At 36.9% G+C, this 12,080-nt stretch overlaps 1 protein-coding gene across 2 annotated transcripts in view; it reads right to left on the bottom strand.

Annotated features, from left to right (window-relative positions):
- Rfx7 (regulatory factor X7) overlaps positions 1-12,080 on the bottom strand; it is a 96,675-nt gene that overhangs the window by 40,263 nt on the left and 44,332 nt on the right. The gene's annotated exons all lie outside the window — the stretch shown is intronic.

Genomic DNA, 12,080 nt, shown 5'->3' with positions numbered 1-12,080 from the left:
AGGAGCTGGATTAAATTCACAGAGCTCACAAGTTGATTTAATCTATTATTTGCATATAGGTCCTAACTGTACAGTTCAAAAAATCCTATCATCTATAGGTATTTCCAAATGGCTTTTGTTCTAATAGCTAATGAGCTATATCTCTTAAAGAAAAAAACAAAAATAAAAGTAGGCATTCCTTCCTCAGTTTTTCATTGGCCATTACCTTCTTTTCTTAGTTCCCCCAATGTGTGGTTTTGGAGTCTGCTTAGTTCATTCTTCACAGTGTATTCCACATTAATCCTTCAGGGGGACCACTAACGTTTTGCCCCACAGTCTTTCAGTCTCTTTATTTTCACTGCTACATATTACTCAAGGTCTTTAGCTCTTCTTTTCACCAACAAAAGAGAGTTTATGTTTTAGTTTTTGCCATGGCTGACAAATTATGGAAGAGAATCACATAACTATATCATGTTGTATATTACACAAATTCTTGAACAATTACACAATATGGTAATATTGAACACAGCACAATACAGATCAACACCACTTTTTTTTTTAATCTTGAAGGACTTAAGACAATATTTATATAACTATCTGGCTTTCCTGCCTCCAGCTTCTCCTCTCTTTAATGTACTAAAGTTGGCTCCTTGTTATCTTTATTAAATTCTATCATTCTCTACGAACCTCCAAAGTGCCTTTCATATTGAACCTAGGGAGGTTACCCTGTAATATTAAAGCATACATAATATTATGGACAAAGTCTGAGAACTATAACTAGGAAAAGAAGTATTTCATACTGATTGTGAAACTTGGGGTTCTAACTTTACAGATCTGAGATGAGTAGAGAAGGAACTCAAGAACAGAGAAGACATTTCAAAATGTATTTAAAAGGAGACTTATAAGAAGATATTAAAAAATATTTTTGGGCCAGGCTGTGGTGGTGCACGCCTTTAATCCCAGCACTTGGGAGGCAGAGGCAGGTGGATGTCTATGAGTTCGAGGCCAGCCTGGTCTACAGAGTGAGATCCAGAACAGGCACCAAAACTACACAGAGAAACCCTGTCTTGGGAAAAAAAAAAAAAAAAAAAAAAAAAAGAAAAAAATATTTTTGGGAAAAAATTTCAAAAATTTTTTTCTTATTTCAAGCAACGAAAGATTGTAAATGTTGTTATTTCTTTATTTGCAACCGGTATTTAGCACACAAAAGAAAAACTACAAAATATCACTAAAAAACTGTTAATATCAAACTCTATGAAGAAAATGGGAACAAAATGACCCAAGTGTGTACCAATGGTATTTTAGTCCAGTCTGAGTTCAGCAGTTTTCTGGTTTTAGATATTTTGGTCATTCACAGCCAAATGTTGGCTTACAAAACAATGCTGGCTGATTTATGTAAAAACTCTAAACCTACTAGATTGTCAAGATAGAGTATTATGTGGCAAGAATGTTAAACATCAGATTATTTAATACAATTTGTGAAAACTTAAATGTAAAGAACAAAGGTTTTCTATTCCATTCTGAGATGTATCGGTTGTTAAAAACCACATCTGGAGGGATTTAAGCAAAGGATAATGGTCTATTTTCATATATACACTAAAGAAGTGCTTGTGTGTGTATGTGTCTGTGTGTGTGTCTCTCTCTCTGTGTGTGTGTGTGTGTGTGTGTGTATGTGTGTGTGTGTTCTTAAGACAGGGTCTCACTATGTAGCCCTGGCTAGCCCTGAATGCTTGCTTCTGCTTTAATAACCTTACTCTAAGTCAGCGGTTTTCAACCTTCCTAATGCCATGACCCTTTAATATAATTCCTTATGTTGTGGTGACCTCCAAGCATAAAATTACTTTGTTGATATTTCATAACTGAAATTTTGCTACTGTTAAGAACCGTAATGTAAATATCTGATACACAGGATACCTGATATATGACCCCAAAGGGGTCACAATCCACAGGTTGAAAACTGCTGCTCTAATGAAAAATACCATTCACAATAAGCCTAGGCAGATTAGGGACACCCTACCCCTCAAGAGGCTGTGTGAAGGGAAGTGCAGTGATTTATTATGGGCACAATATTGCCTCTTAGATGCAAATGGTTTGGAATTAGCTTGAGTATTACTTGTACTGCACTGTGAATGTATATATTAAGTGTGAGTAATGGTAAAATTTATGCTATATTACCAGAAAAAAAAATATAGTTATGCGTTGGAAAGATAGCTCAGAGGTTAAATGCACTTGCTGCTTTTGCAAGGAGCTGGATTAAATTCCCAGAGCTCATAACCAGGGATCCAACATTCTTTTCTCTCTGTCTCTGTCTCTCTCTCTCTGTTTTCTTGAGACAAGGTTTCTCTATGTAACCCTACCTGTCCTCACTCAGGCTGGCCTTAAACTCAGAGATCTGCCTGCCTCTGCCACTCCAGTGCTGAGATTAAAAAGTGTGTTACCACACACGGCTCCAACATTCTTTCCTAACCTCCATGGGTATCAGGCACACACATGGTACACACACACACACACACACACACACACACACACACACACACAGACAAAATACTCATAAACATGAAATAAAAATCTTAAAAAACAAAGTACACCAACTATAGTTTATAACAGAGTTGGGCAGATGTGTCTTCACATCTCAAGACCTCAAACTTTAAAAGATCTCATTTTAAAAACAAGTCCCTTTATTGCTAGACTTAAGTTTTCACTGTTTAAAAGACATTTTTTTTGTTGCTGTTGTTCTTCTTGTTTTTGTTTTTTTTTTAAAGATGATTTTTTAAAGGATTTATTTATTATGTATACAGAAGAGGGTGCCAGATCTCATTACAGATGATTGTGAGCCACCATGTGGTGCTGGGAATTGAACTCAGGACCTCTGGAAGAGAAGTCAGTGCTCTTAACCTCTGAGCCATCTCTCCAGCCCCCTGTTCTTGGTTTGTTTTTTTTTTTTTTGTGTGTGTGTGTGTGTGTGTGTGTGTGTGTTTTGTGTTTTTTCAAGACAGGGTTTCTCTGTAGCTTTGGAGCCTGTCCTGCTGGACTAGCTCTGTAGACCAGGCTGGCCTCAAACTCACAAAGATCCACCTGCCTCTGTCTTCTGAGTGCTGGGATTACAGGCGTGCGCCACCACCTCCCGTTTTATTGTTTTTTGCTTTTTTGTTTGTTTGTTCTTGTATTTTAAAGACAGGGTTTCTCTGTATAGTTTTGGAGGCTGTCCTGGAACCTTGCTTCCCAGGTGCTGGGATTAAAGGCGTGGGCCATCACCACCCGGCAAAACACATTCTTAAAGTTATGAAAATGGTTTCAAGTTTAGGGTGAGCCTCAAGTATTACCTAGTTTATTGAATAAACTGGGTGATAACTCATATAAGAAAATATGAGAAGAGGAAAATGGTTCCTGCTTTCATCCACTCATATTTAGATAGTATTTCACTCATTTTGGAATTTCAAATGAACCAAAAGCTCATTTACACTAATCTAAGTGGGGCACTGGGGGGAGGGGCTGTGAAGCAATGGTTTAAAAGTATACAGCTTTGGTCTGGAGAGATGGCTCAGAGGTTAATTAAGAGTACTGGATGCTCTTCCAAAGGTCCTGAGTTCAATTCCCAGCAACCACATGGTGGCTCACAACTACATGCAATGAGATCTGGTTCCTTCTACTGGCCTGCAGGGACACATCCAAGTAGAACATTGTATACATAATAAATAAATAAATCTTAAAAACAAAACAGCTCTGATGGCCTCTCCACCTGGACTTTAAACATTTATACAAAACAAACAAGCAAAAACTCTTGTTAATAACTCAACTTGATTTGAAGCTTGTAACACTATCTTGTGTGTTCCTCTATTTCAGATACTAGTACTCACTCATAAGCATGCTCAGTTTGGATAATTAATTTGTATTCATGGATTCATTTAGTAATGCTTTCAAGTATCAGGTTATACTTTTGCCATCAACTAGAATGAAGCTTTATCTGTTTTGGTCTAATTAATTCTTTTATGAGACAGAATACTAAAAAATAAGATGAGGCCAGATAGGAACCTTTCTAAAAATTTAATATCCAATTTTGTTTTTAAAAATCTAAAATTATAAAACATTACAAATAAAGTACAGAGAGAACAGGTAGGCATGCTACATTTGCTTCTAATCTTTTGATATCTCTTCAGCAGCAGCATATACAATAAAAACATATGTATACCCAATGTTTAAAATGTTAATGTAATGGGATCATCCTAAAACACTGACTGAGAGATAAAAGATAAATAGATGTCATATGTGCTGGGCGGCGGTGGCTCACGCCTTTAATCCCAGCACTCAGGAGGCAGAGCCAGGCAGATTTCTGAGAGTTTCTCTGTAGTTTTGGTGCCTATCCTAGATCTTGCTCTGTAGACCAGGCTGGCCTCTAACTCAGAGTTCTGCCTGCCTCTGCCTCCTGAGTACTGGGATTAAAGGTGTGTGTCACCACCACCCGGCCTCTGTTCATTTTTCTACTGAGAGTGAATTATCACAAAGTTTCACCATTTTACATACTAATGCTATTATTTGTGTCCCTTGTATCCTTGTGAGTTTTTGCAACATGTTTAAAAGTAGAATATAGTCATCAAGTTGAACATCTTTAACTTTATTAGTTTCTAATTACTTCCCCCAAACTGTTATACCAACTTATATTCCCAGCAGCAATGTCAGGATTTTTCCATATTTTGGTAACACTCATGTTTTACATTATTTTAAATAATCTTACAGTATGATGAAAAGTTTCTATTTCACCTACCATTTTATAAGTAATGATGAGTATGGTCATATTGAGCTTTGACACAATGGCTCTGAAGCTTTTCTGGAGCAGCAGATCTGAAACGGGGGCTAGAGAATCTGGATTTTTAACAACAGATACTACAACTGCTCTTTAGAGGATAATTGCCTGGAATTAAGTGTTCAAAGGACTTTTCATGCTGAGAACACTTAAAACAAGGGCTCTTCATCATAAATATGATATACTGATCCCCCAGTAGTTACATGTTCTCATAAGGTTTTTCTTAGTTGTAAGTATCTATTAATTTTGTTTTTGCAGACTTATGACTCTAGTCTTCTGATGTTCCAGGTAGTCAAATACCTCAGTCTCTTCATTTGTAATCCCAAATCCCAGCACTTTGTTTCACAAGATTAAATAAGAAAGATAGAGGCAAAGGAATGAGGACTCTATTTTCCATGTTTGTGGTCTTAATTTTCAGTTTCCTAACTACTATGAAAATCAGGGGTGTTACAGAGGTGTATGATTTCCTTTTGTGGGGTACCTACATAAACTAAAAGGAAATTGGTTTTCCATTCTCTGTCCTAGAAAACATCAAGCAACCAGGAGGGCAAACACTTACTATATTATTTTTGACTACTGTAAGAATTTGGCCTTTTATTTATAAACCTACTGAACTAGGTATGAAACGAAAATGATTTAATCCCTCTGCTCTGCTATAAGTAATGTGATCTAAGTACACTTGGAAGATGTTGAGTTACTAGGGTCAGGGAAGGGAAAGTGAACCAAGCAAACCAGCAAAACCCTAGTGTGGTGGTTTGAATGAGAAGGCCCAGAGACTCACAGACTTCAGTGCTTGGTCCCAGCTGGTGGAACTGTCTGGGAAGGATCAGGAGGTGTGGCCTTGTTGGAGGAGGTGTGTCACCATGTGCAGGCTCTGAGGTTTCAAAACACTCATTCCATTCCCAAGATGCCTTCTCTCTTTCTCTGTCTTATAGTTGTGGATCAATGTGTGAGCTTTCACCTGCTTCTCTGCTGTCATCATGGATTCTAACCCTATCTAAAATTCAAAACAAACTTTCAATTTACTCTATCCACAGTTATGTGTGGAGAAATTGTAGCAATAAGAATCTCAAGGTGAATGCTGAATAATTCATTTTCCAAGATAGGACTATAATGTGATTCTAAGTGGATTCTCTGTATAATACTATGAAAGTTATGTATCTAAAAGTATGGGTAAATTTTAATAAAAAAGAAAAAAAATCAAAGAGATTGTCAAGACATTCCCTGTATTAAGGAAAGCTTACATTTAGGAATGTGGTTTCAAATATAATTTGGGTTTTTATGTTAATTTTATTTATTTATCTCCTTAATTCTTAAAATTTGGATTCATAAGTTAATAGTAATAAATTAGAAGAAAACTATAGGAAAGAAACAAACAACATGGAATTTCTTAGGACTAAATAAAAATATCACAGTTAATTAGAATGTCTTAACTAAGTTACCCCAAGGTTATTTCACAAAATAAACCTATCTTCTAACCACAAGCATTTTAAAGCCATGGTGTATTTTAATTAGATGCTCGAAAGCATGGTCTTAGTTTTAGTCAAGTCTGGGTTAGTACGCTGACCTTGGTTAGCATTCGGCATTCATTATAGAATGCTTCTTATAGAAGCGGAGAAAAGGAACTTTTTCAAATGGTCCAATGCTTTACACACACCTCTTTAAAGACATATTATAGTATATATCCTGGACAGGGGCAAGAAACACTTGAGTAGGGTACTTTAACTTACTGTTAGAAGTGTGTAATCTCTCTTAGGAGTGTCACTTTTTTTTTTTTTTTTAAGATTTATTTATTTATTATGTATACAGTATGTATGACTGCAGGTAGAAGAGGGCACAAGATCTCATTACAGATGGTTGGGAGCCACCATGTGGTTGCTGGGAATTGAACTCAGGACCTCTGGAAGAGCAGTCATGCTCTTAACCTCTGAGTCACCTCTCCAGCCCCTGGGTGTCATTCTAATATGAGTCTGGTTCTAGAAAGCATGTATCCTATATACTAGTGTTCCAGACTACTTTTTAGTCTATCCATCATATTAGCAGTTAAGGAGAATAAGTTAATTACTCACACTCAATAATTATGAAACACACTTGAAAGTTTCAAAATTAAATGACATCATTCATTCATCTAGAATTAAGTATTTAGTACATGATAGGTATTATTTATATTTTAGTAACATGGAACTAGAAAATAAAATTTATCCACATGATGAAGATAAATGCTGTAAGCAAAAAAATGTTGGGAAGCGTATTTAAAACAAAGTGATCAAAGGCTTCCCACAAAGCAAAAAGGCAAATGCTTTGCAAAATGGCTGACCTACAGGAGAAATTCCTACAAGGCATCATTATTCTTGTTATATTTTGCTTACTACTGACTGGGTATTGTAATAGCACCAGGAGCAATGATAGCAGGTAGTACATATTACTAAAAGACAAAAATAGAGGCTTTCCCCCCATTTTCTGTCCTCATATAGATAATTATGATTTCTCCAACCCTATGAAGAATTACTCTTGGAGCTGGGTGGTGGTGGCACATGCCTTTTTTCCCCAGCACTCAGGAGTTCCAGGCCAGTCTGGTCTAAAGAGTGAGTTCCATGACAGGCTCCAAAGCTACACAGAGAAACCTTATCTCAAAACAAACAAACAAACAAACAAACAAACAAACAAACAAACAACCCAAAAAGAAGCCAGGCAGTGGTGGCGCACACCTTTAATCCCAGCACTCGGGAGGCAGAGGCAGGATGATCTCTGTGAGTTCGAGGCCAGCCTGGGCTACAGAGTAAGTTCCAGGACAGCCAGGATTGTTTCATAGAGAAACCCTGTCTCGAAAAACCAAATAGATGGCTCAGTGGTTAAGAGCACTGACTGCTCTTCCAGATGTCCTGAGTTCGATTCCCAGGAACCACACGGTGGCTCACAAACCACCTGTCGTGAGAGCTGGCGCCCTCTTCTGGCCTGCAAGGACACATGCAGACAGAACACTGTATACATAATTAATAAATAAAATCTTTAAAAAAAAAAAAAAGAAAAAAGAAAAAGAAAAACCAACCAACCAAACAAACAAAAAACCCAAAAAGACTGGACTCTTGGAAGAACTTTGACCACAAAGAATCCAACACACTCCAATGTCAGGCACTGTAATGTAAATAGAGAACACTTAAGACAAATATTTTTGCTGAGGATATAAAGCATGGTGGGGGCTGAGAAGACTTGAGAGCTCTTATTACTTCTGAAAGAGAACTCTGCTGACATGTGGAAAAATGGGTTTAATGTACTACATTTAATTTATTTAAATTTATTTTTATTTTATATTTTGGTTGTGAGCCTAGCCTTTAACAGCTGAGCCATCTCCCCAGCCCTATTTTTATTTTATATGCATTGGTATTTTGCCTTCATGTATGTCTATGAAAGGTTGACGGATCTCCTAGAACTGGAGTTACAGGTAGTTGTGAGCTGCCATGTGGTGCTGGGTATGAAGCCAGGTCCTCTGGAAGAGCAGCCAGTTCTCTTAAGTGCTGAGCCATATCTCTAGCCCAAGTGTACTACATTTTCACCAGAAGCCAAAGACCAATATTTTTTTTCTCCAGTGAACTCTTCCATATTTGAAACAGAAAAACCAATTCAAGAATTTTGATACAACAAAGAAAAATAATTAGACATAAACTGAAAGGGATTAAAGTACTATTCATTAATACTATAATTAAGTAGGCATAAAGTGTTAAGGCCTCTACATAAAATGACTATATTTACAGGCCTGGAGAGTTAAGAGCACTGGCTGCTCTTGCAGAGGACCAGGATTTGGTTTCCAGTACTCACATGTTGGCTTATAACCCTGTTAACTCCAGTTCCAGGGAATTCAACATCTTCTAGAATCTGTGGGCACTGTATACCAAGGTGCCTTTACATCTATACAAGCAAAACACTCATACACATAAAATAAAAACACAACCACCATATTTAGTTTGTAAACAGTGAGAGCTGCCAAAAGACCAGTGTAAATACAGGCAGTAAGAACACTGAAAAGCAAACAATTTTAACTATCACCCAAGAGCAGCCAAACTTTTAAAAAGTTAATACTTAGGAACAGTTTTAAGAAAATCTGTATGGAATCTACAGAGCAAACTACAAAGGTGTATTGAGAAAAATTATGGAAGATTCATCTAACAGTGACACCCCAATCTCACAGAGGAGGATTCTGATAAAGTCATTGCAATCCTAATAAAAATATCAATGGAACAATTTTCTAAAAGTAGAAATTGTCAAAGTAACTCTAAAACTTTTATAGAAATGGCAAAACCAATTTGAATTGTTTATAGATCTGTTACCCAGACTTCATACGAAGTGACAGCAAATGAGATGATGGGGTGTCATCACTGATGGAAGGGAAGACAGTATAGAAAAAGACCTGTACATTATAATTTTTGATAGGCTACACAATTCTCAAAGAATGGCGCTGGAACAGCTACACACCCATGCAGGCGGTAAATATCAACTGAAGCCAAAAACAAATTCAAAATCAAAATGATTCAAAGATCAAAAAGAAAAGGCTAAACTATACAAATTTTAGAAGGAAATATGTTAAAATTTCGATGAGAAGGTTGAAATACTAGGAAAGGTGAGGTTAAGATGTTGGAAAGGCTGGGCAGTTGTAGCTTATGCCTTTAATCCTTGCACTCAGGAGGCAGGAGACAAAGATCCACATCCAGCCTTGTCTACAGAAAAACCCTGCCTCAAAACAAACAAACAAACAAACAAACAAACAACCCCCTGCCTCCAAAACTCAAACAAAACAAAAATCAACCAAACAAAAAGATGCTGGCAAACGCTTCCTTTAAAATATTTACAGAATGGCATAAAAATGGTCTAAAAAAGAGCAGTTGTGTGCATCTGGAAACTGACTAAAGGAAAATAATACATGAAGAAGTACTTGTTACTAGAACTCTGAACTTCAGTAAATAACTACCAAAGTCCTATTATTCTTGCTTGAGACTGCTACCATGATCCCATCTCAATTGTCTGAATAGTAATGCTACCAAAATGAGGCTGCCTGCGTCTAAATGAAGCCCGGGGTAGGGTTAGATGCGCCTCCCAGAAGGTTAAGTCCAGGATCAAGTAACTGAAAAAGCCCCTTGGACTGCCCTAGACAGTTCCTTCAATTGTACAAGCCCTCTCTAACAATAGGGGAAAAAAAAAGATGATGGCTTGGAAATAAAACCCAGCAGGAGATTACTCTAAAGATACACATACACACTAAGGAAACAACATTTTCCAAAAGTGACCTTTGGGATACCACAAACCACTTAAAAGCTCATGCATATGGACTACATCTCAAGCAGATGGCTATAAAAAGAAGATTATAGAATAGATCATGTGCGGTAAATATGATGTTATATAAGCAGAGATGCTAATCATCTATGCCATTCAAAAAAGGATGCAACCCTTCAGGGAACTGCTCCATTTCCCTTTTGTAACTAAAAGCCCTTGTAAGCACAGGAGCTCTTGAACCATGTGCTTTCTGGAGCCCATTGCTCTGGAGTGTACTTTGCTTTTATTCTCACTAAATCAATGGCCTTCACTACTGCTTTTCTATGTTTTGCTCAATTCTTCAAGGTACAAATGTAGTGGTATTTGCTCCACTCATGACCTTGGGACATAGGGCCCAAAGGAGGAGGTGCTTCCTGCCATAGTACATGAGTGACCTCTTATAAGAAGTTAGAAGAGGGTCTCATGACCTCTTCTCCCTGCTTTTGCCTGTGAGGTGGATTTGCTCCTGGTCAGATCAGAGGATCAGAGGATGACTTCTGTTGTCTACTCCGTTCTAGAATTGTAAGTGTATTTCCTCAATTTATATCTTCTTTTTGTTGTTGTTGTTGTTTTTGAAACATGGTTTTTCTGTGTAGTTTTGGTACCTATCCTGGATCTCACTCTGTAGACTAGGCTGGCCTCAAACTCACAGAGATCTGCCTGGCTCTGCCTCCCGTGTGCTGGAATTAAAGGCATGCACCAACACCGCCTGGCTCTCAATTTATAACTTAATAAATTCTGTTACCCATTTAATAAACTCACGTGTATTGATCGTAATATACAAAGAATTGAACATTTGTATCATGAAAGGTTCCCAAGACCCTTTTTAGTAATATAAACAAGGGAAAACTTGAGTACAAGTCAGATAACAAAAATGAATTAATTAATAAACAGTATCTTTTTTATAGTCTAGGTTGGTCTTGAACTCAAAATCCTGCTTCAGCTTCTGAGTCCTAGATTTAGAAATTAAAACAAAAATAATTTATTTTTATTTTATTTGCATTGGTGTTTTGCTTATATGTATGTCTGTGTGAGTGTGTCAGATCATGGAGTTACAGACAGTTGTGAGCTGACATGTGGGTGCTGGGACTTGAACCCAGGTCCTGGAAGAGCAGTCAGTGCTCTTAACCACTGAGCCATATCTCCAGCCCCCTGGTTTAGAAAATTTTAATAGAAAAACCAAAGTAGGGAGAAAGACAATCAGAGAAAAAAGAACAGTCTTTAAGACCAGAATAACATCAGTAATTTCAATATTATGCATAATCGGAATTTTAAAGAGGGGTAAAAATCCAAGGAACAGAAAAATATGTGAAGAGATAATGCCTGAAAACTCTCCAAATTTAACTCATCTACTGAAGATGAATTCAGTAAACCCTGAGTAAGATGACACAAACTAATAAATAGCTACATACAGAACAGTCAAATAGCTGAGAGCCAGAGTTTGTGGTAAGCTAATGAGAAACAGAATGAAAACAAAGAAATTTTGATAGCAAATAAGAGAAAAAGAACTCATCACATTGAGGAAAACAATGATGGATTAACTGATAACTTCCCATCTAATCAATAAAGACTGGAAGGCAATAAAATATCATATTAATAGCCATAAAAGTATTAAATAATAATTCTATATCCAGCAAAGTTATCTTTTAAAAAGGAAAGCAAAAAAGAAGATATTATACCAAAGAACTTACGTATCAATATCCCATACAGAAACCTATTATTCTGTAATTTCAAATATAAAATGTTATTAGGGGTTGGGGATTTAGCTCAGTGGTAGAGCGCTCGCCTAGCAAGCGCAAGGCCCTGGGTTCGATCTCCAGCTCAAAAAAAAAATGTATTATTTAAAAATAATTAACATTTTTCATCACTGGAACAAAATTCTTTAATTCCCTACTGGATTAATGAATAGCCCAACTAGTTTTTCTACTTCCATCCAGTTCCCTTTATCTATAGAGTACATGCTTTCAAATACACACACACACACACACACACACAC

Source organism: Onychomys torridus, chromosome 7 (genome assembly GCF_903995425.1).
Source record: "Onychomys torridus chromosome 7, mOncTor1.1, whole genome shotgun sequence".
Classification (NCBI taxonomy): domain Eukaryota; kingdom Metazoa; phylum Chordata; class Mammalia; order Rodentia; family Cricetidae; genus Onychomys; species Onychomys torridus.
Note: the sequence above shows the minus strand (reverse complement) of the source record. Positions and strands in the feature narration are given on the sequence as shown.